This window comes from Stegodyphus dumicola, chromosome 7 (genome assembly GCF_044657685.1).
Source record: "Stegodyphus dumicola isolate Sdum_Otavi_A_Nest chromosome 7, ASM4465768v1".
Classification (NCBI taxonomy): Eukaryota; Metazoa; Arthropoda; class Arachnida; order Araneae; family Eresidae; genus Stegodyphus; species Stegodyphus dumicola.
The window spans coordinates 144,083,321-144,111,197 of record NC_140774.1 but is presented as its reverse complement, the minus strand read 5'-3'; the positions used below and the strand labels follow the sequence as shown (position 1 = coordinate 144,111,197).

The 27,877-nt window shown below is 33.4% G+C and overlaps 1 long non-coding RNA gene across 2 annotated transcripts; it reads left to right on the top strand.

The window, feature by feature from the left end:
- The first annotated feature begins 941 nt into the window (after positions 1-941).
- Positions 942-27,843, top strand: LOC118181138 (uncharacterized). Of its 2 annotated transcripts, XR_015042202.1 has the most exons (5): positions 942-1,076; positions 4,631-4,766; positions 11,910-12,018; positions 14,096-14,191; positions 26,713-27,843. It is a non-coding gene; the product is annotated as an uncharacterized LOC118181138 (long non-coding RNA). The 2 variants fall into 2 exon arrangements; XR_015042203.1 differs by lacking the exon at positions 4,631-4,766 and having other exon boundaries at positions 945-1,076.
- Positions 27,844-27,877: the final 34 nt, after the last annotated feature.

Genomic DNA, 27,877 nt, shown 5'->3' with positions numbered 1-27,877 from the left:
TAACAAGAACCTTCCCTGAAGAATTATGATTATGTGAACTCTCAAACAAAAAGACTTTTGGACTGAAATGCTGAAAAATTCAATAGGACTCTAAAAATTAAAAATTTATTTTAAAAAAAATGATATTTATAAATTATACTTTTATAGAATCAAAATTTTATGATTTTTGTTTTTCTTTTTTATTTGCTAGTGCTTTAACTCTTTTTCTTTAAAAAGGCTTCTCTGTCGCTACGCCTTTTTCTTTTTGAAGGGGGGGGGGAATATGTAAGATTAAAATATATGAATCAAAATTATAGATTAAACTATAAACATTAATTCTTCCTCTCTATTCTAAAATCGTAATAACTTCTTTGCATTGCGTTATTTCTAGATCACTCTATGATCGGCTCAGCTCTGATGACGTAATCATTGGGAACTGAAACTGTCCTTGAAAACCAAAACTTTTCTCTTCGCGTGCCTCCATCTTGCATAACTATGCACTTCAGCTTTTGCTCTCTGCTGTGCTAAGATGTAATTTCGCTGGCTTGCTTTCTATCTCAACAATATCAAAAATGTAAATCTTCTGTGGAAAGGCACGACTATCAATTGGAAATAAAAATGGAATTAAAATCGCTTCTACTGCCAAGTTTTATTTACGAAGTCAACACATTAGCTTACGACGCAATCAGATTACTTCCTCTTCAATATAGGATAACTACGCATCGACAGTGTTCTGTCTTTTTTTTTCCTTGTGATTTTCATTATGACAATTAAGCCGGTAAGGATAGTTTCCTGCAGCCTGAAACGTTCTGTCTTTTTCTTTTCCTTGTGATTTTCATTATGACATATATATATATATCCTAAATCGCGATTTCAAGACATGAAAAACGCATGCTGAATTTCTTTAATTAGCCAGGTAGAACGGAAGATATATTATAACTGCCTTGTTTTCTGACTGAGTTTATTTTAAAAATTCAAACATTATAATTTTTTTCAGCATGATGCTGGTCGACAAAAGAATCCTTTGTGCAAATTACCGACATCTAGTTTTACTTATGGCAGCCCCAGCGGTATTCCAGCTGGAAGTGTCAAAGAAGGTAAAAAAATTAATAAAAAAATAATAATATATCCTATTCTTCCTTCTTTTATGTACAGAAATCTGAATAATTTATCTTGACAAGAGTATTTTCCAAAACTCTTTTATATAAGAATGAACCACATGTGAACAAAGCATTTTCTACCATCTGCTAAGACGTGATTAAGCTTTTTCTCTGTCTTTTCACAAACTTCTATTTTACTTGTACAGATAATGACATTTACATGAACATAATTGTTGATGATGTAAAGACAATATAGAAATGAAAAAATATTAAAATAAATTCAGGAATTCAGATTACTCATTGAAATTATACTTGAAAATATCTGGCAGTTCACGTTTGTTAATGGAATGTACATCTGGTATGTATTTGAGTTCAAAAATACACATGCCGTCGTGAAACTTTTCAACATTCTTAATAATTTTCTTTCTTTGACGCTTCTCGGGAACTTTCTTAAAACTCGTTGTTAGTGAATTTGAAAAAAATAATTGCAAAAGAACAGATCACTTGAAAATTATGAGTTATTAAGTGGGTTATTTATTGATAATAGCAACAGGCGTAATGACGCTTATGGGCAGTTGTAACGTTGCATTCCAAAGAAACGTTTCGCGCGCAAACACGACGTATACCAAGTTAGCTGTATTTCAAAGCAAACGTTATACCGAGGTACCAGTGTATCCAAAACAGAATAGTTAGGTTCGTTTACAAAACTAGCTATATTGTTTACATGAAATGTAAAGATTTAAAATAAAGAGTAATATTCTGTTCAAATTCCGAATGATGTAGTCCTCCACCCGAACATGGACACCTGGAAACCCGATTTTGGAATTTCGAATTTCTTTTGCTGTCTTTTTCATGTTTTGTAAAACTTTAATGAATTTTTTATTAAAAAACTCAACAATTTCAAAGCGACCAATGGCAACAATGTAGGGAATAAAACATTTTGAACTCCAGCGCGCGAGACTGTATATCGAAAATTCTGAACATATGCTGTTTTTAAATATTTTTAGCCCAAATGCTCTCGAAACGTGTATGTTTATGTAAATTTTAAAAATTTCTGTTTGGAGGGAATATAAAATCTGAAATCGTTCAGACGCCCCCCCCCCCACACACACAGAGAGAGATATGAAGAATACTACAGAATATAGTATACCCACTACGAATTCCAGTTAAAAAAAAAAGAAAGAAAGAAAAGAAAACGAATAAAAATGATGAATTTTAAAAAAGACCACTTTTTGAATTTTTATTTATGCATTTAGGGGTTAAACTTTACAGACGTTCTTGTTACAGTCTTTGTTTTAACGAATATATTTGATCTACTATCACAGAAGTAATCATTTCGAAGACAACTAATTGATACTTCAGCGGCTTTAATAATGTATAGTTAAAAGTAGTTAAATGCTTCGCAATTTAAGTGTGTTTCAGAGAATACCTTTGAAGGAATAAACAGTCGGATGAGAATTTTGAATAAATAGCAGTTGAACAGTTTTGATCGAGAAGGAAAAGATGAGAGGACAAAAATCCTTGCTCGATTTGAAGCGCCCGCCGGCTCGTTGGCAAGGACAGGATTTCTCAATACTGTCCTTGGCCATCTTAACAAGGTAGCTTCAAAAACTTATTACAGCTCATTTCCTTGCTATATTACCAGACAGATACTTACAGGCTTTGCCAGCAATCTCGAAACTTTGCTGATATATCATGTGTACTTAATTTTAATAGCGGCGAAGTGGAGTCCATTTGCTGGTACTTACCAGTTCTCATACGTTATATTGTTAATAAAGCGTATATCTGAAAAATTCAAAGACAAGCTTTAAAATTTAACACATTTAGTAAATAAATTTATAACTGTCAGTAGAAACGTAATATTCAGTTCTACTAGAAATTTTGAAATACTATTTTAAATGAAAGCGCAAACACATTGAAAGTAGAATACGCGTATTTCAATTTGTAAAGAAATTGGGCAAAATCTATACCAAATTTGTTTACGTAAATTTGATTTGTTATAGGTAAAAAGAACAATACATTTTATTAAATAAACAATAAAATATTTCAATAAAAGACTCTCTTTCAATAGAGAATCTACAGTTTAAGGATACTCATGCCTTTTCTAACTCTCAGTAATTTTAATTATTATTATTTATGTTTCTTCTTTCTTTTCCTTTTACATACTTATCAATAATTTCCTTTATTTAAAGCCATCATTCGTTTTCATTTTAACTAATTTTTCAGAGTTCATGCTCTTAGTTACCTTCGTTAGTCCGCCGTACTCAAAAGTAAGGTACACTGTTTATAAATTAATGACGACCTAAAATAAATAACAAATATTTTGATTGCACATTTCAAGATTGCATAAAAGGTAAAAAAAATTTTTTTTTCTATAGCACATAAGGTGAGGTACAGAAAATTCAATTTAAAAATAATTTATGTCTTTGCAGACATTAGGTTAATTGGAAAAGCCGGAGAGATGAAAAATAAGCAATCGCCTTCGCCGGGAATCGAACCACGGACCTCTGGATACCGGCCCAGCGTGCAGAACCCCTACACCACGAAGGCACGATAGGAAGGCGGGACAAATACCTTATATCTTATTTAATAATATTTCAATGAAAACCAAAAATTATTTATCCTTTTATTCCGTCTAATTCTTCGAGAATAGAAACCACATGAATCAATAACAGATGTAAAACAAAATCAAGAATATATCTAATACAAAATAAGATGGATACTCTTCATGCAATTTTTTTTTTTTTTTTTTTTTTTTTTTTTGAGTATACGAGATTTGATCAAAAAAAAAGGTTACAAGGGTAATAAAAAAATTATTTATTAATAACAGACAGGAAATACAAAAGGGAATAAAGAGGCATATTTGCCTAAATCTATTTAGGCATTTTCTGAATTCAGCACCCAACCTGCTTAACCCGGCTTTGTAGAAATTCCGTCCCTACTCACTGAGCCAGTTCTCGGTGGGTGTTTTCACATCACTGGTCTGAAGACAATCTCATTTCAGATAAAAGTTCTTTCAATTTCAGAAAACGAAAATAGTCACTGGGTGCTAAACCTGGGCTACATGGGGGGTTGACTCCACACTTGCCACTTTTCCAGGAATTATTGAGTTGGGGCGAGCAGTTTCGGGCCGGGCATTGCCATGCAAGAAGACAATACTATCACTCAACATGCCAGGGCGCTTATGTCAAATGACTTCACGTAACCTTGTCTAAGTCACACAATAACAATCGGCAATAATGGTATAGCCACGAACCAGATACTCGATCAGGACAACGAATCACGGCTCGCACTTCCAAGCGAGACCACTTTTCAAAACGTCTTACAATTTCAATCGCTTTGGTACGTCTGGAAACATACTGTAGCTACTCGCACAACTGCTGCTAGACAACTAGGGCCATCTGCCTGCGCTCTGGGGATAAAGTATTCCCTTCACAATAAACTACTTTTCAAATGCAGATGCTCGTAACCTTTTTTTTTTAATCCACTTACGTATGTTTAACAATTAAAAGCTAATGGCATTTTTCATTTCTAATCATTTTCATTTTAAGCCTTGTGTAACTGGCCCGACAGCAGGCTGCTGGTTAAGAAGGGCGGCAAAGAGGACTGCCCTAAAAACGATCAAATTTCTTACAGAAGAATCAAACTTAACAAAGTTCCGGATTTCACATTTGGAAAATCATCAAGGTCAGTAAAATTTTTTAAAACTTACTTCGTTAATATTCTCCAAAATTATAAAAACATACATAACTAGACAAAAAACAAATAAGTAGAATAAAGAAGTAATACAAATAAATAAATTAATGAGAGTAATAAAAAGTGTCTTTCCTAATATTTTACTTTTTCTAAACTATCAGCTAGACTGCTATTAACAAAAATATTACTTTATTCTGGAAATACACCTTACACTGCACATCCTGAACAATCATATTCATCTCATTAAACGTAGTTTTGCATAAATTTGTAGCTAAATTAACAAGTGTAACTATGTATTAACAGATCCCTTACATGATATTCTGTTTAAGACAATTACTAGAAATCCCGGCGGTCATACGAAATGGCCGCTGTTCTAGATATTATAAATTGTAATTAAAATGATTTGTGAAAAGGTGTATGCTAATTCAAACTGAATTACCCAGGGCCAGCGGCGTGGACGTCCCTTTGCTTACTGCCCCACGAGGTTTCCTCCTTCTACTTGCTTAATTGCTTAATGTAGCGCGCAATGAAGGAAACCACTTTCTTAAGAGCCACCGCTAGCTCAATAAATAAAGGTGATTTAAATAATAAAATGTTAATTCACATGTCAAAGATCTCTTTGTACACAATATTTCTTTTGTAGATGTTTCCATCATTTTTAAGCTCACCTTGCAGAGGACCATGAATTATTTTTAATTTTACGTCCGTTCTTTCACGAACTCTTGAACAGGCAACATAAAGTTGACCGTGTCCAAATGTAGGCTCAGGTAAAAAAATGCTAACACGCTTAAGCGTTTGGCACTGAGACTTATTGATGGTCATAGTAAAGGCAAGTTTTACAGGAAATTGTCTACGTCTCAATTGAAACGGTAACCCTGTGCCATGGCAACTTCACCCCATTGACTAGTACAGTTACGCAAGCAACCAATAAACTATTGGTGACAAACAGACACTTAAGCCGCATATAATAAAGATATTTATTTATTTCATTTTATTTGTTTTTTCCATCGTTGCCGGTTTTTGCCGGTTGCATATTTCCGAATTCTATTATATATAGATGTGAAATTTATTTATTAAATGTTAAATGCACGTGCTCTTGTATTTTTAATTTTTCCGGCTTAGCTTTCTCATAATATTCGTCACGAGCTGCACTGCCCGCGAAATAAAACAATTTACAGTTACGCAAGCAACCAATAAACTATCGGCGACAAACAGATGTTAAATTTGTTTATTAAATGTTAAATACACGTGCTCTTATATTTTTAATTTTTCCAGCTTAGCTTTCTCATAATATTCGTCACGCGCTGCACTGCACGGGGAATAAAACAATTTACAGTTACGCAAGCAACCAATAAACTATCGGCGACAAACACTTAAGCCGCATATATACTATAAGAAGAGTGCAAACTTCATTGGAGTTTTTGTTTACAATGAAGTAACTCTACTTGAAAATTAGCTTGTAATATCTGAATATTAGTTTGGACTTGATTCCGGAACCTTCACTGCATATATGAGGGCATTATTACCACACTATAGAAGTTGAGAGCCAACTTTCTTATAATTTCTATTTAAACTGGTGGCTGGAATTTCTGCTATACCTGTCTCAACTTGAACCTAAATTAACGTATCCCTAACACCTATCTTGATAATGAAATAAAGCAGAAGGTCTCGACTGAACCCCAAGTACGTTTGGTTTAGTTTCGTTTTTATGTGATTGTGGCAAAGCACGGGAGAGCTATCTGCCTACGGAGGGATGCCTTTGTAGAGGACTTTTTAAGGGAACTGTCTCGTATACACGTTACACATGGAGATGACCACGAAAACGCCCATGCAGCCAACCACGTTTGCCAGAATTCGAACTACCAGTATTCATCGGCTTCGCCGCTCGGCCGGTAGTGGGTGCCAAACCTCAAGTAAGAATTTATATCTTAGTAATAGTAAAGGAATATGTATTCCACTGGTTATCTCTCTTTTTGACGGCACGTAATTTTTTGCTATATTAGAAAAGACGAAATAGCTGCTGAATTCGAACCTTGTGTTCTATTTCTAAAGTTTATTTATCATGCGTTTTATTTAGGTAACAGCAAAATTTTGCGATCCGTTGCTTGAGACACTTGTTAATATATTGTAGTAAAATCATGTTTATCCTAACTAAAGGGCGAAGTAAATTTAAATATGATTGCAATCATGAATTAACAATATCTGAAGTTTTGGCACAACACAGTTTAATAAAAAAATCCGTAATTAAATTCCTTCATTACGGTAAAAGCTTCCAAAATTTGCCATTCTTATCTACGGGTTGTCAAACTGAATTTAAGTATAATTATTATAATTATTAAGACATGCCGTTAAAAGACACAACTTACATCATGCTTGTTATATTTCATAACTAACCATAAATTTCTATTTCCTGATAACCTTTTCATCAATCAAATTAGCGATGATAGAATACTTTTTGATATTTTTGCTTTTGATAATTCGCTTTCAGAGAATCATTTCGTACGAAACATATCGTAATTGAAATTTCCACGAATTTCACTGCTTGCGCATAAGCGTTTTGAGATCACTCGTTTACATTCGGATTTACCTTTGAATAATCACACAGAGAAGACTATTTAAATTTAGGCTGATTTTAGTAGCTTTTAAATTTATTGATTCAGTGTGTAAACAACGTTTTTCAGTGTTTCAGTTAAGTATCACTCAGTTAAGCAGTTTTACTGTACATTTATATCTAGTGAAAAGTTAAAATTGTCTTTCAAACTTTGTAAGCTTCAGGTATAATGCTTCAGGCAAGCTTCAGATATAATGGCTTACAAACTACACAAGATGTGTTTTATCTAGTCTTTAAATTTAAGAAAGGCTATTTATAAATTAAATTCGTATACCATTATGCTGTTGTTGAATTGTGTAATCTGAATGGGTATGCGTCTTATAAAACTTTCAAAACCCAAGTACATAATTTTATGAAAGCTTTCCAAGGAGTATAGGAAGATCATCACTTAAGTCTTCTTTACAAGTTCTTTTCACAAAAACTTTTGCATTTGCCTTTCAGCCTTTTAATTAAGGCATTATTACTACCTCAAAGACTCCAAAAATTGCCTACAGATTTCTGCAAACAAGTAAAATTAAAAGAATCACTTTAACTCTTTAAAATCTTAGATGGTCTATAATATTTAGTTATAAATATTTATAATATATTTCTTCATGAATAACGTTATCATCCTTGGCATACTATTGAAACGTTTATTAGAACCAGTCCGAAAGAAATGCACGTACAGTACTTAAGGAATTAGTTTTTAAAAGTCAATTTAGTGAAGCATCTAGCAATACTGTTATCACGAACTCTTATTCAGTTACTATCGAATAAATTACGTTATTCTTTTTAAACAGGAAAAAATTACAGAAAGACATGTAATTCGATAACTTGAACGATAATTAATGGAAAAACACATTTAATTACACACATTAATTAATGCGTCAATCTGGATGTCGTATCAATACATTTATTTACTCGAGATAACATTAGACGCATCTGAAAAATAGCATTAACTGGAAAATTCTAAATAAGGTTTTCGGCAATGAAGGAATGAACTATCAACGAACATGTTATGAATTCCTCGTGAGAAACTGTATATAACGGCTTTTAAAAAAATCGTATGCACACTTTGAATATCTTTGAACATTTTAACAAAAACCCGAAAGTTGAAAATGCAGATATTATGATTAATGAAAGATCTGGACGCAGAATATCACTTAGGACTGCAAGCTTCCTAGAGGAACAAATTTAAAGTGCCCTTCGAATCACCCTACATATGAATCAAGGAAAATGGAGGTTAGACGCTCCCACAATAAATTATGACCAGGGTCACAGGCTCTTTTAATCAGGCCTAGAAAGGAAATTAAGAATAAATGAATTTCAACAAGGATAAAAACCTTTAAACTCAGATGACGTATATAAAATTAAATTTACTACATGTTCATGACTTGCGACAGGAGAAAAAGGGTTCAATAGATGAATAGTAAAGATTGTTTAAAAGGAAGCAAAAGAGAAAAAAAATTCGCACATTTTCTTTTTTCATTTCCAAGCACACAAATAAATAGACGCAAAAAAAAAATAAATAAATAAATAAAAAATTATAAATTTGGAATTAGCACATAAATAAATAATTATAAATTTCGAACTACATTATAGCTCTACTTAAGTAATCTTGCTTACATCTTAAAAATAATCGGTTAGTTATAAAACGAAGAAGTATTTCACAGTGAAAATATTTTTTTCCACATAAATTTGACCTGATCCACGAGCTGCGCAACTTTTTCCTGTTCCCTCTTTCTAAGAACTTGAATTCCCAAAAAGATGGGTGCTACAAAAAGTCATATATCGCCAACATTTTGAGACTACAAGCCTCTATTTTCGTTTATCAGATATTGTAAAAACTGCGCATACAACTGCGCATACAAATATTAATTTAAAATCTGGCGTGGGCTAAAGTAAAAATGAATTTCCTTTGCACTCATTTTAAAGTTTTATGATGCTTAAAAGAATAATGAGCCAGATCTTTGTTATTCTCTGTATGAATTAAAAACTTTACAAGTTGTAGATTTTAGCTAATATATATATATCAGTTTTGAATAATAAAATTGTTAGATTTATGACATGCATAAAACTAATGCATAATCAACTTATTAAATATCGGAATTGTAGCGCACCTCAACTAAATTTTCTTGTCTAGATAAATATTAACAAATCTCCTTAGATAGCATAATGGTTTTAACTTTCAAATTTACCACTTTAGGTAAACAGTTCTAATTTTATTTAAAAAATTCTCTTTATTAAATCTAAAAATCGGATTTCTTAAGTGGTTCTAAATTCACATAATTATTATTGCAATGTACGCCTTATTAAGTTTTCGTTTTTAATCACTGAAGTTATTTTGAAGTTATTTAACTTTCTTACAAATTACGTATTTTAATATTAGAAACGTTTAAATATTTATTCTGTTTTCCAGTTACTCTACCTGATGTACTTTGGCATACATTTAATTTCTAATACACATTTAATTAATAAATTGATAATTATGAGCGTCTGCAGAATTTTCATAATTAACAGAAAACGTTCGAACTCCCTTATATTCATATCTTAAGATTTTCAGTTCCCTTTTAATCCATTGCTTTTCCACATACTGTTGCGCTGTATTCAAGTTTTCATGTATGTAGAATTTATATATTTTGTATTGTATTTATGCCAATTAAAATTTAAATAATAATTTTTATAAAGTCTTGCATCATATCTCTAGTTAACAGAAGATGTTTCTAACACTTTGGTAAAGATTAATCTTCAGCATGCAGCTTATTTTCCAGTCTAGTTTCAGGCTTAATTATTTCTAAAATTAATTATTTGTAAACAAAGATGGTCGCCAAATCACGCTAATAATAATTTTAACTGTTGTAATTTATAATGCAACGAGTTCATGTGATTTATAATATAATACATTTATAATTTTTTCAGCAGTATTAAAATTAATAGCAGATATTGATAATCATATACATTTAGATTACAATGATTTAGATTGCCACTGCCTTCTTTTGATGCTTTATGCTACATTCCTAATATTTCATAATGGCATACAAATAAATTTAACTCATTCAGAAAACATGGAAATCTATAATTCAGCCCACTTTTGTTCTTACATGTGGTGTATCTTCTATTTTCTTTAATATATTGATCAGCCTAATTTCATAAGGTCTTACGATCAAGCGGAAAAATCACTATACATAGGTATTTCGACTCGCATCCCAGAGATTCCCCATCTCTTTTCCAATACTTATTTACTATGGAAAAACCTACTGTAAAAATTTCAGTTCATGAAGTAAAAATACTTTTAAAATTTATTCTTTAAAAATACTGCAAAAATTTGCACCTTTACCTTAGCATATCTCTTTACAAATCCCTCTAATAAGGAAAAATAAGGAAAGAAATTAACTCGGTTTCTGTGATTGATACCTGGATGCAAATTATATTTAACTATTTCCAAAAGCATAGAGTTTATACGGATATTAATAAATTACGGATTATTTCTCTAGCTTTCTTAAAATGTTTATTCCAGAATTTTCTTTTCACACTGTAGCGCTCAACTTTATGAGTTTCCTATAATCATTTAATTTCTCTAGTTATGGCAACTATGCATACCTTCTAGCAGATAGTCATATTTTTAATCACTGTATTTTAATTCATGTTTCACATTATACACGTGTTTCACAAATGCAACTTTTATTTTATACGCAAATTTACGTAAAATAGCAATAAAACTTCAGTTATGCGGTGCTCCTGATCGATTGTTTGTTTTAGCTTGAATGAAATTAAGCTTAATATTGCTGTTAATTAGCTTGTTATTAATTTAATTATACGTTTTTAATTAATTATGTGTTCAGATATTTCCAAGTATATTACACAAACTTTTGTATCCCAGTTTTTAATTTTTGGTTAAAAAAATAAGCTTTTATTTATTGAGAGGCCAGATTGATTATATTAATTTGCAATACTTTTTCTCTAATTCTTTTCTTTTGGATAAATTTTAGAAAAATCTTAGCATAATAATTTCAATTTATTTAAAATTTATACGTCAGTATTCCGAACGCTTAGTAATGGTGTTATAATAGATTTCATGCTAAGGTTTTCTTAATTTAACTATTATGACTATTATTGGTGTAATTTATAAAAAATATAATTGGTATGCTTTATAGTGATTTAATTTATGATATTATTACAATATTCTTTGCTCTAATATTGTAATTAATGAAAGATGTTTGTAATGCTAATATATATGTTTACTAATACCTTTTATTTTCTTTGTTAGCTCTCGCATTTATTACTGCTATTCAAGTAAATAGCCTGCTTGTTAGATACTCTTTACTTGTTCTTGTGATTGTCATCTATACTTCTATTTCTTTATTTTTATTTTCCTCTTGGTTACAATTGACTTCGAAAAGTAAAACTGTAACCCTGTAGGCAACGGGGGGGGGGAGAATTTTGATTCGCGCAGTTGGAGTATATCCAAAATTATATACTGAGGTAGTTAATTATTAGGACGAAATCTCTAAGATAACATCTTCATAATATAAATTACTTTTCAGTGAAACTGAAGACATGAAAGCACTAATGTGTCATGGTTACAGAGAAAGACTTCTTCAGAAAATGAAAGCAGAAGAAGCGGCAAGAAGACAAAAAATCATCAAGAAAGAAGTATGTATCAAAATGTTTTCAAACTGAAAAATCCTAAAATAATGATTCGATTATTATTTTAATAAAAGTAACAATTTTTATAAAGCAATGGCCTATTAATTTCTTACTCGAAAGCCGCGAACTACTAAAATCCATCAGGAAATCGACATAGGCATATTTTCCACTGTTACATTGAAACTAAAAACCAATACTGACTTTCACTCTTAAAAGAAATAATAATGGAACTTTCTGCTAAAGGAATTTCATTAAACTTCTGAGTGCTATTGCTTTTGGATCTAGTTTCTTTCAGCTGAATTTATATAATTACTTATTTCAGTCTTTGTTTTCGTAAACTTCTATTAAGATATGATAATTACATCATTAAATAAAGTAAGAAAATAAAATAATTTAAATTATAAGTTAATAAAGAATTTCATGATACCAAGTAATAAAGAATTTCATGATCGGAGAAAGGTGCCCATGACTTGTTTAAATCACTTCGAGTGTTTTAAGTTTGAAAAAATCCTCAGCGCTTTGCATCAGAACTTATTATCATTATTGCTTTTCGAATTTGAAAGAAGATTCCTTAGATTACAAATATGACATTTAAATGGCCATATCAGTAATATTATGTGTGGTAGAACTATAAGCAAAATAAAAGGTAGCCCTACTCAGTCAAAGCATGCCGGAAAGTCGCTATTCTGCTAAACGTCTACGTCGTAAATGTCATTAGAGATAGTTTCAATTTATTGAAATTCTCGATAGCTATAATTAAAAAAATTTGAAAGCTTGAAGTAAATATTAGATCTTTCAAAGACCGGAAGTATAAAAAACTCGGTGTCCTCGTAGTGTTCGCATCATGGATCTTCGATTTTGCTATCTGAAAGTGACAATCATTTACATTACGTAACTGGCGACAGTTGCAAGACAGTTCTCGTGTGTGGTCATCAACCAGCACAGTGAATGCATAGGTTACAGCAGCAGCAACAGCCATCGTATCCAAGCAAAAAGTTATTCGTGTGCTGCATGAGATCAGTCTGTATACATTCCTTTACAGTTCATGCAGGTCCGTAAAACATGACATAATTACCACCTAGTTCAGAACATATTAAAAAGCGGCAATGCGTTATTTATCGCCCAATAGATTTAACTGCCTTTACACAGAGATTCTTAAATTGCTGCATTTGGTAAACCCACGGGACTGGCTATAATCCTGCCCATATGATCGAAGTGATGAAGGATTTTGAAGTGGTATCATCTCAGGTCGCTTACGCCTTTAAATGTGTTGACAGACTTATTCTGAAATGCCTTAGATACGGATGCAGGATGTCATCCTTATAATATTGAGTTTATAAGGATGACATCCGTATCTAAGGCATTCAGAATTGGATTCTTCTTATGGAACGACAATAGGTTCATAGGTTTAAGTTAACTGAATAACGCTCGGAATCGGAAGACATAGTCTAGATTACTAGATCCGTTGACTGAAGGCCCTCTGTATGGGACACCCTTGGATGCAGCTTTCCAATAGTTAATCCTTTTTTACAGATTATCAAGCAATTCAAAAGTGTGCTCTTTTAAGAATGAAATTAACTATTCCAGGAACAGTTTACCGAATACTATATGTAGTCATTCTCAAAAACCATGCACTTTATTAAACTTTTTCTAAAATTTAAATTATGTTATGGCTTTATAAATTATATCTATAGCCTTGAGTAGTTTTCTCACAGCTGAATGAGGCAAATCTGTTCATGACAGCAGATCCTTTACTTATGGGCTGCGCGAGTAACAAAATCATCTTAAAGCAATTAATTCTTATTCTGAGCCAAATATAATTTCATATAAAAAAACCAGCAAGATATTAAGTTATTTCTTCTCTTACCAAACTTTTATAATGACTGGAAAGATTTATGAAACTCTTAAGAACAGATTTCAAGAATTCGTCTGATAAAACATTGTTTATGTGGGTTACTGTTTATACAAGTTGTTGCTTATGTAAATGGTAACTCACTCTCATCCAGAAATTTTATTTGTAAATGCAGAAAGAACTCATTAGAAAACATAAAAGTCATTAGAGCAATCTAAATTTTCATTTTAGGAAAGATTAGCAAGTAGAAGACTTGTAATGATTCCACTGCATGTAAATACAAAAGAAATAAAGGAATCGTTATGGAAGATGAGTCGATTTAGTAAGGTAGGTAACGCTAATCCATAATCTAAAATTAACTGTATTGATTCTGATTTCATTTTACCAGTTTTAAGAGTAGTTTACCATATTATGACTTTAGATTATAAATTTGAAAATAAAGAATACCTTGCACTAAATAAAATAAAGGGAGCAAGTGACTCAGTAAATGGAAATTCCCAAAGTCTCCATATTTTAGAAATTTATAGTCCTCCCAGCACTCACAATCTGGTTAGATGCGAATTTCGTGGTTTTACCCGTATCTTAATATGAATGTGAGTCTATTTCCTGCAGAAAATCTTTCACGAAGGTATTTTTCCTCTTAAGCAGGTAGCCCTCTCGGTCTTTATCAAATTAACCAAGTTCTAAATTACTTATATGCTTCTGAAATATTTTACTTCGATATAAAGAGAAGAATCATCTATATCAGTGTTTCTCAAACTTTTTCCAAGTGGAGACCACTTTTATAAATTAAAATGTTCTGTGGACCACTATACTCTTGTTCCCCTTCGAAAGCAATTTTTAGCATATTTACTACCAATATATATTTTTTTATAAATACAATTAATTAAAATTCATTTAATTTTATTTCAAGTAGATTTAAGAAAATTAACTTTAAGGCTGTTACAGTTACGATAAACTTAACCATTTAACTAAAAATGAAATAAATGTTAGTGCTCACGTTAATGACAGGATGAACCTACCTGTTCTTGCATATATATTCCACTTTTCGATGTATGCAGGTAAGATTAAGTCGATCGGCACAGTCGATTTAATATTTTATTTCTATACCAGCTGGTAAGTAAAACCCTTTTTCATACAGATAATACATAGAAGCAAACCGAATGGTAATTTTAAAGCACGATTCTACAGTTCATTATGTCCCGTTTTCACTGATAATGACATCAGCGACACAAGATATCCAGCGAAACGATGGCTAAAAGCAAGCACTACAATCAAACTGCTTTAAATCCCTTCTTTGTTCCTAAGACTAGAACGAGTCCATAGGTAGGATAAGCAGTAATAAATAGTCCATAAGTAGGATAAGCAGTAATAAGTTTCATAAAATATCGGTCTTGGGAGCACTTTTTAATAGAACTGTCGCGCGTAATTTTCAGATTCTGAGATTTTTCAACTGTAGTGTGGTACATACAATTAAAATTATTTTTGAAAATCTAGGAGGACCACAGATTGAGAAACGTTGAGCTATATACTACTTTCTCTTAGTATGATTGGTTTTATAAAAATTAAGCATCTGAATAAAATTCATATAAATTGTCCATTTTAGCTACAGTTTGTTCTATGCTGTATGTTTAACAAACTACTTTAACTGTTTTGGAAGTAAACATAGACACAGGTAGAAAATATTAAAGTAATAACTACAAAAAGTTATGTAAATTGAATAATTTTGCTACTAAGAACGTGGAACGTGCACAAAATCTATTGTTTCATGCCTGATGCCATATACATCTTCAACAAGCGGAATTACCTATTTCTATGAAAAAAACTAAATCAAAAACATATGAAATATGATATAAACCGGACTATGGAAAAGTTGGCATTACAACTTTATAAAGATAAAATTTAAAAATGTAAAGAAATTAAGGTATGTAGTCACCTCTAACCGAAATGCAAGCTTTACAGCGATACCCCAAAAGTTCCTGCAATTAAAAGAAAGAGCGTCCCAGAGTAAAGGTGGGCAAATACCTTTAACTGCTGACCAAAAAGGTTTTTAAGTGTATTATGCGGAGTACAATATCAGAGTACAGCTCGATTGAAAGAGGGGTGGACCCCGACCTAAGGTGGGCACATGTGCTACCAAACGGGGTTATTATTAGATTACAGTACAAAGTCCGAAATCCGGACGTCCATTATCCGGAATGATCTAAAATCTGAACCTCAAAACCACCAACAAGGTTTCTCTCGTAGGCTTTGATTTGATTGATTGATTTGATTTCTCCCTCCGAGCATAATAAAACATCTGGAGAGTCCCGATTCTTAATTTCACTTCGACACTAAATAAAATACCTTGTTCTTGAAGAAACAACTATTTTAGCATAAATTTGTACAATCAGTAATTTGGCTCCGTTGTTGCGTATCTGCTTGGCACATATCTCAAACCGAAGCATTCCACATAGATACATTGTTGATCTGATGCCAACCTAACGAATCATTATTTATTATACTTTTCTTTCATCACCGCATGTTTATCAACACATGACAACTCGAGTAATGACTCATGTAGCGATGCCTAAACATTCTTTCATATTTTAGTAATTGAATAATAAAGAAGTATGGTAACTTTCTATGTTGACATTACGCTTGGCAATGATTACAGATTTAAGCTAGCTAAATGCACTAAAAAATGTTGACGAGGAAAAATTTACCAAAAATTTCTTTCCTCATGTTAAAAATAGATTTTGTTGATGATACTCATAGACCCAGAGATTACATTTAGGGCTATTTGAATTAAGAATAACTGATTTGTTATTCACATAAACCCAGAACCAGCGCCAGGGCTCGTATAGCCGCATAAAGTCGCAGAATACAGGACCCAGAGAGACTGCATCAGGGGTTAAGATATCTAGCGACGGCCCTCGATAAGGCTTAAATATATGTGGGATTTTATTTATTCAGAATACTGAAAAGCCTTAAGCATGTGCAAGAAATAGACATAAGTGTAACAAATAACTAAACTAATACAATTCAGGCTTAATTTGTCTCAGTGCGCGATAGAAGCACGATAAAATTTAACGGAATAACTTGTCTTTAGCCGTCAAGCTCATGATGCATAGCCAAATATGTATAGTGAAGGATAGCTAAATTTGATGATGATAGCCGCTAATTTTAAAGGTTTTCGGATATCGCAAAACAAAAGGTGAAATTTTCCAATTAACGGATTTTACAAAGAAATGTGGGAAAGCGGTAATAAATGAAGATGGCATAAAAGAAGTTTTTCATTGGGATGACAATGCTTTTCAATCATCAATCAATTAATGAATGGCGAAATGTGTAGCATGGTTCTAGATCCAGAAAATACGGCTACCGACAGTGAAGAAAGTGACAGAGAAGTTACTGAAAACGAAAAAATTTCGATTGACAAGATAGTCCGAATTCTCGAAATAGCTGCTACAGGACTTCAATAATGAAACTAAACAAGAGATTATGCCTGTCTACAGAATTAAAGAGAAAGTATTAGCACAAAAACGAAACAACTTCCATAGAAGGAAATGTTTAATAAGATAAACAAATAAATATTAAGCTTTTTTTTGCAAATTTTGATACCCTTTAGATCATAAATACTTCATTATTTCATAAATCAGGATTTCATATTTTTAATTTTATAAGTTCTACATACCATCTTACTAGATTTAAACTGATGATCTGATATCTGGCAAAATCCCAAATTCGGAATCGCCGAAGTCCCGATGAGTCCGGATTTCGGACTTTGTGCTGTATTTTATGAATTTGTACTTTTTGAAATCATACCCATATACAACAAATACAAGCCACTATTATCTCCCCCTCCCCTCCATACACTTTAAGAGATTTTTTGCAAAATGTTCAGTAATAAATGCAATATTTTTATCGCCATGGATTTTTGTCGCTGAAATGTGATATTTTGAAACATAGAAAGTTTTTTTTATTGCGAATTTGCTCACATAAATCAGATGTGGTAAAACAAAAAACTACATAGAACAAGCAAATAACAATGAATTGCATAATGCTCTAGCAATTGAGCGACTTAACATGTCTTGTGCAGTTAGGTTAGGTTATTTGAATACAATGAAACATACAATGACTATGTGGCTAAAGATAAGGATGCCTTTGGGAAATGTTAAATAAAGGGAAAACATCAAGAAGCACTTAAACAAGAAAGCTCATGTTTCTCTACATGACGTTTCTAGGTAATAAATTATATTACGTTGGGAAGAAAATATTTAATGCAAAATATAACAATGAATGAATAGAGACCTGGTAATTGATTCGTTATACATACTAAAATTGTGAATTCTACATTCTTTGCCATTAAAATTGCAACACCAGAAAGAAATGATCTGACGAACATCAAAATCACATGAAAGGAAGAAGAGGTTGGGAAATGCAAATGATTAGTGTTTCAGCGCATTTAGATGATGCAAGACAGAGAAACGACATCTGATGCACTGCATAAAAAAAAAGTTGTGTAATGGATTTCTTATTCGGAAAGCGCTTTTTTCGGAGTTTCCTCAAAATATCGCCTTATGCCTCGAATAATAAGAAGAAATGCTTACCAGCAAGTGTCGGAATTCGATGGAGGCAGGATAGCTGCCTATCAAAAGTGTGGATTATCGTTCCGTGATATCGCCCGTCACACTGGCCGACATCTAACCACTGTCATGCGAATATGGAATCAATGGATTGCTGAGGATCATACTGAACGGCATGCAGGATCTCAAAGCCCTTCCATGACTAACGCCAGAAAGGATAGACATATTGTGAGGTCAGCTCGTTAAGGTGCATCGACGTTTGCAGCAGCGTGGACCATCAGCAGGGTGACCATTATTTAGGCTTTCCTTGGCAATTCAGCATAAAGAGAGACATTCACTCTGATGCGCCAAATGACAAAGCTGGGTACAGGAGTGGCACAATATCGCCTTTTAAGCGAGTCCCGGTTCTACGTGCAGTATTCTGATGGCCGTATACGTGTCTGGAGTGTTCGAGGAGACCACACGTCGGCTGCTTTCATTCGATATCGTCATAGTGGCTCTGGGCCTGGCGTGATTGTTTAGGCAATCACTGGGTACACGACACGCACATCTCTAATTCGTATCGACGGTAATTTGAACGCAGATGGGTGCATTTCTGACACATTACGTACAGTGATTGTGCCTTATGTTCCAGGCGCCAAACGCCATATTTTAACAAGATAATGCAAGATTACATGTTGCACATCGTGTTCTGACCTTCCTCGATACACAGGGTATTCGACTGCTGTTCTAGGCTGTACGGTTTCCAGATCTGTCTCCCATTAAAAACATCTGGTCATGAGCTGCTGAGAGACTGGTTCGTCACGCCTCTCCAGCTAATGCGGTTGATTAAGTGTGGCATAGACTTGAAAGCAGCAATGGAACGAGTTGCCCCTTTCTGTCATCCAAGCCCAGTTCGACTCCATACCTAACCGGGTAAGAGCCGTTTTAGCTGCCAGGGGTGGCAGTTTTTTCTATTAATTTCACATTCTTGTAAGCCCCAACCTTCTACAAAAACAAAATTTAATTATTTTGCCTTCATGTCATACTTTTTATGTACAATAAATATCTTATTTGTATTTGCTTTCCTTCATGGTGTTGCAATTTTAATTTAATTTTTAATTAGTGTATTTACTTGCAAACATTACTATAACAGACTCATTAGCATTGATAGCAATCTTTACCTTCTAAATTAATCAAAATATCAGTATCCCTTTACTGATATTTTGATTAATTTAGAAGGAAAAGATAGGTGACATATTGCTCTGTTGAACGGTGCAACACCTGGGTATTTGGGCAACGAGGCCCTACCCCTAATTCGAATTATAAATGTTTCCATGTTTCCTAATTGATACTTCACATTAACTGGGCAATAAAGTTATAATAAGTATTAAAACATAGTGATATTGATGTGTTTTTTTTTTTTTTTTTTTTTTTTTAAGTTTTTTATATTTTTAAACTGTTTAGCTGTGCCGTTTGAGCTAGGTGCAAGAGCCTGAAATAAAAAGGGTTAACACACTGGCAAGTACGAAAAGTTCAGTACTGCTAGTAAAGAATTAAGATGTAATAAAAGCAAGTTGACACACGGAGAGAATTCACAGTAATACGAAAATAAAATGCAAGAAAATGCATAAATATACAATAACAATAACTATAGATTTAATACAGAAGATCCAATAAAAGCCAGATTACATGTTATAAATATTCGGGATGGCCATACGTCTGTTTAAATTGGACAGGTCATTATAATCATAGTCACAGATTTTGATGGCTGCATTGGATTTTTAGCCTGGTTTTCTCGAAATTTCTTCGGAAGGTTCTAAGTAATGCGACGTTAAGTTCTTCATGGATGCTTCGTGGTTGCTTGCATAAGTACCAAGCAAAATTTGCAATTCTGCGCAGTTTTTTTTTTTTTTTTTTTTCCTATTTGATTTACAGTCATAAGCCCAAACTGGACATGCTTAACAAAGTAATGGGCGTAGAACGGACTTATAAATGAGGAACTTGTTATCTGATGATAAAACAATGCTTCGAGCAATTAGGAAGGAAGAGTTAAGCTTTACGCACTCGAAACTTCTATATAATAGATGTGATGTGGGGTCCATGTGAGAGTATTATTGAGGATCACCCCAAGATAAAGGACTTGCTTGGCCCAGAGTAGGGTAGCTCCGTAAAACTTGAGGTTCTGATATTATTTTTCATTGTGATTAAGATAACTTTGGTCTTGTCGACATTCACAAGAATTTTCCACTCGGTGAGCCAAATCTTTAATGCCTGTATGTGTTGTTGTAACCGTTGGATAACTGGGCCTAGAAATGCACTTTGTGCTAGTATCGCTGTATCATCAGCGTACATTACAGTGTCGTGTTGGGTGTGGTAGGGATGTCGTTCACATAAATGTTAAATAATGTAGGCCCAAGTAACGATCCTTATGATACACCGGGATTATTCCATTATTCGGGATGGCTCGCAGGGTGGAATATGTGCCAGAGATACGAACGACAGTGTCTACCTGTTAGGTAAAATTTCATAATGTTTTTGATGTAATTGTGGAAACCCAGACAGAGTAACTTGTAGAGGAGTGCATCCAGCCACACACGATCGAAAGCCTTAGCGATATCGATGAAAATTCCTCCGGTGACTTCCCTTTTAGCCAGACCTTCAGAGATAAACTCTACCGCCCTGTATAGCTGGTTGGTTGTCGAAAGATTTCGGAATCCGAACTGATACGGGATGAGGATACTTCTTTTTTTCAATGTAGTCGTTGAGCCGGTTAATTAGAATGACTTCCATAATTCTGCTCAGGTATGACAACAACCTTATGGGTCAGTAAGATTCTGGTGGTGCAGTAGGTTTGTCAAGTTTCGGGATGGGAAGTAATATAAGCCGTCTTCCATTCGCTTGGGAAGTACTGCCGTTTTAAAATGAGAAGAAGAAAAGAGTTTTCCGCGAAAATTTCCTAATTATGAGGTTGGAGATTCTATCTATCGATGTCAGGACTCTTTTTCTTTTTTTAACTTTTGGATATAGGCAACGACTTCAGACGGCATGACTGGAATTATGTTGTCCGTGCGTGGGTTTGTAATGTAATTGATGAAGTTCTGAACTAAGTTTTCTGTTGTAGTATCATGAATGTTGTTTATGCGAAACTGAGATTCCAGATGCTGTGCTAAAAGTTCTGCTTTCTCAGTTTCGGTGTAGTGGATCCTGTTTTGGCCTTTAAGGGGCGGAATGCTATTATGGCATTTCTTATACTTTTCAATTGTTTTCCATAGGGAGTTATTCTCTGTAGAGAGAGAATTTAAGTATTTAGTACAGTCGAGTTGTGCTTGTATATTTGTAAGAGACTTGACTGCATTATTTAACCTGCTGAATCTCTGCTTAGCACCTCTGTGTCTTGTTCTTTGAAACTGCCTCCTAGCAGCATTTCGTTCCTTGATGAGTTTAGCAAGCTCTTTAGTTCTTTTCACTTTCGACACATTCTTGGCATTTGAACGCCATTTTATGAGCAATTTGAACAGCGTTCGTGAATACCTTGATTAAACTGTCAATATCCTTCCCCAAGTGTATCGTTGGAGTGGTGTTAATGCATGTTGTGCAGACCTTTGGCATATTTATGCCAGTCTGTAGCAGATATATTGCTCTTTCTTGTCATAACCCCCACAAACTGGCTAAGGGTTTGGCTTCCAAACCTAAATTTCTCAAAATTGCCATGAGAAGTTGTACTTTTTAAATTATTATTATGCGAAAAAAGCACCTGCTGCTTTTTATCTGGATTTCTTTCCTTCTAACATATCTTAATTTCATCAATATATATATTTATTTCTCTATGACGGGCACTAGCCATTACAGGTTTTGAGCAATGCTAAGGCCAGAAGCGGTGGTCACTTTACTATGGAGGCACCTAATAGATGGGTCATCGTTACCTCCTATGAAGGGACAGATATTTACATCCATGCTTTTCCGGTATTAGAACACGGGCTTTCGATACGGCAGTCAGAGTCACTGACAGCTTTCCTGTCTCAGCGACTTTCTTCATGATTGTTACAAAATGGCCAGGTGTGGTAAGATAGCTTCCCCGCAAAGCGGGGTTAGGGTTGCAAGATTTGGTGCAAAATCGCCCATTTGACGACGGAGATATTCTACAGACCAGCGGTCGTCAACCCTTAGAACTTCACGGACCACTACATATATAATTTTATATTTGGCGGACCACTAACATGAATTAAGAAAAAAGGTAAATGCATTTATACAGTAATAATCAGCTGCTGTAGACGAAGCGAGAATATTCTAGAACGCATTTAAGCGGTTTTCCTGGGTAAGGTTCTCGAAGATAGGTCAAAAGCTATATATAGCCTGGCTGTACGCGGAATAGTAGAGTTCCTTAGCAGAGTAGTAAAGTTCACAGGTTAGCTTGAGAGCGATCGACCAAGTCGGGAGCTGTATTTTAGTACTTTGCCGTGAAGCTGTCTTCACCATTAGAGCCTGAAGGCTGTGTGGCTGATTGTTTCAGCGTGTTCATCGTAGTTTTTTGACGCCCGTAATGCTCATATACGTATGTATATAAATATATATATATACTCACGGACACACTTAAATGTATTGCAAAAAATATTTCAGGATGTATAGATGCAGCCTGATTAGCTGAAGGATACAATTGAATGGCTTGAAATTACTTAAAATAGTATTGAAAGGAAAATAATACTCAGATTCAAAATATTCATCACTAAAGTATACAGAGATAATTAATTCTATATTCCAGGGATGGGCAAACCACGGCCCAAACCAGCCTGACCCGCAGATAGAATTTTAATTTGCGGGTCCGAGGCAAATTAAAAAATATATATATTTATCTCCTTTACTACTTTGTTTAAATATTATTTTGTTTTCTTCCTTTTTTTCAAAGGACTGATGATCTTTTTACTTTCTTTATTTTTGTTCTACAAAACATAAATCGACGGAAATAGCAAGCACATAACAGCTTTCAATCGTTAAAGTGTTAAAAGCGGAAGTTCTTTGTTAGTTATCGTATTTGACGGCATATAAGACGCACTGTTTTTCCTAAATTTGGTCTCAAAAAAGTTACCTGCGTCTTATACGTGAAGAACACAGATTAACTTTCAATACTGAATGCTATTTTTAGCCCGGATAAAGATCTAGACACACATAACTTTTTCTACATCTACATGTGTGTGCCCTTCTAAATAAGGGTGCGTCTTATATGCCAGTGCGACTTATTTGCCGTCAAATACGGTATATCTGTAGATTGGCGCCAACAAGCGTTCCTCTTTCTCGGGGAGCAGGTACTACTATATGGAAATCAAATATAATATAGGTGAATTAGACCTCACATCTGACAGACTGCACATTTTTTTTTAGCTCTAGCCAGCGGCTTTCTCTTTGGGCACGAGTTCTAATATTATTGACTGCGTATGGAAAGATTCGAGGACATAAAACATCATTGTGAATAGTGGTGAAATTATTAAATGTATAGCGTAGCTAGTGCTTGTTTGGGATATTCGTAAAATATTTCAACCCCAAAATGGCTATTAAAAAACGTAAAGTTGATTCAGAGTGCCGTGCTTTTAATGATGAATGGACCTGGAAATATTTTTTTTTACAGTTGTAAAAGATAAACCAGCGTGTCTCATCTGCAATGAAGCTGTAACAGTCTTCAAAGACTATTCCCTTCATTTCACATGTAAGCATAAGAATTCTATTTACGAAGCAATGTCCGAATATGAAAAACAAAATGCAGAAGATCTTTGTAAAATATTATCAGGCCGACAAAATTTTTTCAAGAAGATAAATAGTATCCAAGAGACAGCTACGCAAGCAAATTACGTTGTAGCATATAGTATTGCTAAAAATAATAAAGCCCACAGTGATGTTCGTTAAACAACGCATGCTCCAAGTTTGTGTTTTTCTACGTCTAGACAAGAAAAATAATTTTGAGATTGTAAGCTTATCTCGAAAACCGGTGACTTCTAGAATCGAATACATCGATAAAAATTTGACATCACTATTTAGAGTCAAAGATTAGCCAGTTTAAATTTTGCTCTATAGCTATGGGTGAAAGCACTTATATAAATGATACTGCTCAATTAGTATTATTTATAAGAGGTGTTGATGAGAACTTTGAAATTACCGAGTAAGCGGCGTGCACACGTTCTTTAAAGGGAACTACAATGGGATGTGATATTTTTCGTGAATTTCAGGAAGGGCTTTTAACTTTAAAAGTGCCTGTAACAAATATACGTAATATTACGAGAGATGCAGCACCAAATATGACAGGAAAAAAATCTGGATTTCTTGGACATTTTAATCAAAACTATCCCGGGAACAATGTTGTTTTTCTACACTGTGTTATACCTCAAGATGCTCTGTGTAAACTGCATTGAATATAAAACCCATGCTTGAAGCAGTCATGAAGCTTGTAAATACTATTCGATCTCACAGGCTTACGCACAAGCAATTTCGAGATTTTCTTCAGTCCGTGCAATCTGAACTCTGATGTACTGTATTACACGAAAGTAAGCTGGTTTAATGCAGGATGTGTTTTCGAGCGAGTTTGGCAGCTGAAAGACGACACGGTGCCATTCTTCTATGAGAAACAGTGTTCTGCAGTGTGTGAAATGTTAGAAGATACAGAATGACTTTCGCACTTTGCATTTTTCACAGATCTTCTTTGTCATATGAGCAACTTTAATGTCAAGATGCAAGGGAAAAATCAATTTATCGACGATACCTGGGCCTATCTCAAAGCTTTTAAACTAAAACTTAACCTCTTTTTTGGCCAGCTAGCTAAGAACGACTTGTCTCATTTCTCGTGGTTCAATTCAACACCCTTCGTAAATGAAGAGAAGCTTAAGAATCATGAAGATGGCTTGAAAAAACTGCACTTTGAGTTCGAACGCAGGTTTCAAGATTTCAGAACAAATTTCAAACAGAATTGGATATTTTTACCATACCTTTCAACGTATATTGTGAAGCAGTGAGGTCAGATTTGCAACTTGAATTAACCGAGTTGAAATCTAACAATCATCTGAAGCAGTTGTTTCTAAATATGCCAAAGTTACAATTTTACAAAGCATTATCGAAAGCAAGTTTCCCAAATTTAATATCTCACGACCAGAAAATCAATGCTATGTTTGCTTCATCTTATATATGCTAACAAGTGTTTTCAACTATGAACCTTAGAAAGAATTATTTCTGAAGTAGACTGACAGATGAGCATTTAGCCTCGTTCCTTAGAATCAGTGTATCTCACTTCGAACCTCAATATAAGAAACTTTTAAAAATGAAATCCCAATTTCATTTATCTCATTAACATATTTAAATTGTAATACTTGTACATTGTTTTTAAAATTTTAGAAAAATTTATCTTGGCCAGCCAAACTTTTTTATTTTTGGTCCGCGACTGATAAAGTTTGCCCATCCCCGCTATATTCACTTAAAGAATATTTTAAAAATTATTATGGTAAATAATTTTTTTGAGTATTCGAGCCAAAGATACTATTACAATGAATTATTTTCACCTTGTTTGGAACTAATGCAACTTTTAGAATTTGAGCACACGTCAGGTAAAGAATTGTTGGTTCTTAAGTATTATTCCGTCAACCCTGAAAGTTGGCTACTGTCAAACCGCGAAAATTGGCAGAAATCCTGACCTGCTTCGTAAAAAGGCTTTCACCCATTCCTACTATTTTGTTAGATCCTCCAGGTTTACCTCAAGACCTGTTTAAAACGCTATGAGTACAAATGGCTTCACGGTCGATGGGCTAATACTTAAGCATAGAATTCTCTAAGTATCCGACTAGTTAATGTAAATAATATTCTATTTGAGCAAGTGAGCTAAAGGATTTAAGTATTTGATTAACTAATGCAAGAAAAAAAAAATAATTCTGAATGTTTCAGCAGTAGTTTCCTTTTGATTTCATTCAGACACTCAATTTAATAATTTACTAGCTGAATGGTTAAGACTGCTGAATACTAATTCAAACCCATGTAAATTGGCTGGCTGCATGGGATTTTCCCCATGTCTAACAAGAGTACAAGCCAGTTCCTCCCCCCCCCAAAAAAAAGACCTCCACGAAGGCATTTCTTGACTTAGGAAGACAGCCCCTGTGTATTTTGCCTTATAAAAATAACCTGCTATTTCAAATATAATATTTGATGATATAATTTGTAACATATTGCACATTTATTTTTCCATTTAGTTTTCAATAGTATAACACACTGTTTAGCATTATAAGATTTTGTTCATATTTTATAAATGCTTTCTTTTATGTTTGATAATAGGTACAACCAAAAGTAAGCACCTGGAGGGAACCAGTCAAAAATACAAAGGATTCAAGAGAAACAAAATTATGATGTATTCATGTCTTTCAGTTGTTTTCAGTTCAGAAAAATGGTTCTTGGCTTTTTCAAGATCATATGTAATGCTGAAAGTCAATTACTTGCAAGTTTCATTCTTATATTTATATGTTAAGCAATTTTTACAACTAAGTTTATATTAGCTCTATTTGTTATATTAAATCAATGCACTGAAATTAATTTAAGGTTTTAAAAAAAAAACAGCAGTTTAAATCAATATTTATAAAAATTTTAGGAAGGAAATTGATCACTTTCTTAATATGAAGGATTATATAATTATACTGTTAAAAAATTCAAACAGCTTTAATGCTTATCTTATGAGCAATAACACATTACATTATTTTTGGTGCTACAATTTTTGCACAACTCATTTTAATGAATGTAAAATGGCAACCATTATAACTTTGATTTAATTTTTATCATTCAGATACATTCAGTGTCTGCCAATTATTGAACTCACTGGTTAGTACACTTAGCCGTTTATTATATTCAAAGTTCCAAGAACAAAACGAATGCACACTAATCAATAGAAAAATACTTTTATTAAACTCCTCTCCACTGCTTATAAAACTCAGATTGGGAAATGACTAGTTTTTTAATGCCACAGTATGGTACTTCTACCTATCAAAGATTTTGTAATTCATCTATTTAACATATTGTGACTTACCATTTAAATAAAATGAGTTTGACCGAAATTTTCTTATCTGCTGATCCAGGGACAGATGAAGACTTCCTAAAGCATTTACACATTGAACTTCGTCTTGATTTAGCTATACTATACATTTCATGGTAAGAGGGCCGTAGGAAACTTTGGTGGTACCCTAATCAATGAACACTTTTTCAAAGTGCCCTTTATTTATTTATTTACTTTTTGCTTATTTTGTTTAATAGTTAATTTAGCTCTGACCTAGTACCTGTGAGACACTTATCAGATTTCTTTGTCTGCAGTGGACTTCAAAGGAGGACAAAGAATTTCCTTACCTTAAGGTTGACAAAAACAACCCTTTAGAAACAATGTAAACGAGTAGAAGTTCCTTCTCAAATACCAACTGCTAGGAGGTAAAAGTGCAAATTCTGTACCCTATTTTTA